Here is a 1,984-nt window from a genome sequence, read left to right as displayed (position 1 = left end):
TTATTCCCATTTTTGGGGGTAACTTGCCTTTCAAGTGGGTGGAATTTCAAGTTGGTAGTAACCCGACCCTGTGTTGACAGGCAGATCCCTCTCCCCTTTTCAGACTGACCTGCTGTTTGCATTATTTATCTTAGATATGAGTCACAAAGCAGAATTCTCTTATCAGAGCCCTACACCAGTTGCCTTTTTATATGTCAATGGTGTCTCTAGCCCAGGCACTTATCCCTCTCCAGCACAGTTTAGCCCTCCTCAGAGGATAACCTCAGGGGATAACCTCGGATGATCTCTGCACCATCTACTGTTCCATCACCAGCCACATCTGCAAATCCATCTGTGCCTTGGCATCCACCTCGGTGGGGGAAACGTGTCTTCCGTTCAATTTACGCGTTCAGCTGCAACTTATTATTTGAATTTGGGATTAACACAATGCAGCTTCCAACTAATTTCAACCCATCTGCTATCCAAATATTAGGTTAATATTCGATTTGGAGGCAAGACATCTTCACCGAAGCTTGATTTGGAAAGGGGTTCCTCCAAATCCTTTTGCTCCACAAAGCTTATCTGCCTGTTCAGTACTGTTTTATTTTCTTGCTCTAGCGCAGACCAAAATGACAAACTGTTCTGCCGCAGCCCTGAAGCTGGAGTAAGAGGAGACACTACTGATAAATACAAGAGATGGGTTTGTCACTTAGATGTGCAAGATGGAAAAGCCTTTTGAAGCCCGTACCACTTCTCCTTGTCATTTGCCTGATGGAAAGGGCAGGAGAACTGGAATCAGCCACAAACGAGTCAAACCAGCTGCTCATGCTGGGTGAACGCGACTGTTGAGCACCACGATGTGTTGTAAAAGGCACAGTGGCAAAGGGAGCACCGAACAGTTTCCATGAGAGTCCCCTTCAGAAAACCAAACTTCATTATAATGATGACTATGATTCAGTATGAGGTAGCCAAGACCTAGATTTGCTGACTACTGGTGATAGAAACTAATTTTGATAGAAAGAAATTTCCAGGTAGAGGTAATGTATGTGTAGGTGGCATTTCTGGAAATACCTGGATCACCTCCAGCTTTCAGGCTGTAGCAAGTTTGTCAGACAACACAGTCAGCCCTGCCTCCGTGCAGCCTGGTAGTAACGCTGACAGCAGCACATAACCTAGTACAGCCCAGCCATGACCCTCGCTCAGGTGTTTGGGCTACTGCAATCTAAATGGCAAATAACATCAACGGTGAAGGAGCTCCCTGCAAGCCTGGTGCTACAGAGCTGGCGCGACAGATGGGGAAGCAGCTTTTTTTCTGTTTTTGTTAGCTAGCACCACCTCTCCAGAATATTTTTAATAGCTGCTGCACCTGACTCCCCAGTATAACACTTATTCATTTCTGCCAGGCTTTGAAGCACTTTGTTTCACAGGTGGCTAGTATTTGAGGGACAGATGTGTAAAGGTAGTTTTGATACCCCTCTGCCGCTTACAGTATTTAAGGACACCATTTCAGCCCTGGCGATGTTCTCAGTGCAATGCCAGCTAACCCCACGGGCCTTTGCCTGCACAGACCACGCTGCCTGCGCACCGCCGCCACATGGCATCAACTGAAATCCAGTCAGGCAGCAGGTCCTGACCCAAGACTTCAAAAAGAGGTGGTTCTCCATCTAACCTGCCAAAGGGACACCATCCCGGAAGCATGCTGAGAAACCTAGGCTGAAAACTGCCCTAAATCCTCTGTCTTACAGCTCCAGAGCTTTTATGATGGTCTTTTCACAGTCGTGTGTGTCCCCCCCCCAACTTTTCAACTTTGGAGGGGAGGGGGTAGGAGAGGAATACACAATCATTTGGCATCAAAATGGCATTCATGCAGGACCAGGGGCTGGAAGCTGCAAATCTATTCTGTCACCGCGGTAGCGAAGCTGCGTGAGGCGGCAGCGAAAGCCCAGCCCGCAAACGAGGCGCAGCCCGCGGCGCGGCAGGCCCAGCTGCCCTGGCGGGGCAGGTC

The sequence above is a fragment of the Pygoscelis adeliae genome, unplaced genomic scaffold (assembly GCF_000699105.1).
Source record: "Pygoscelis adeliae isolate BGI_AS28 unplaced genomic scaffold, ASM69910v1 Scaffold67, whole genome shotgun sequence".
Taxonomy (NCBI): domain Eukaryota; kingdom Metazoa; phylum Chordata; class Aves; order Sphenisciformes; family Spheniscidae; genus Pygoscelis; species Pygoscelis adeliae.
The sequence above is the reverse complement of the archived record's forward strand: the minus strand, read 5'-3'. Positions refer to the sequence as shown.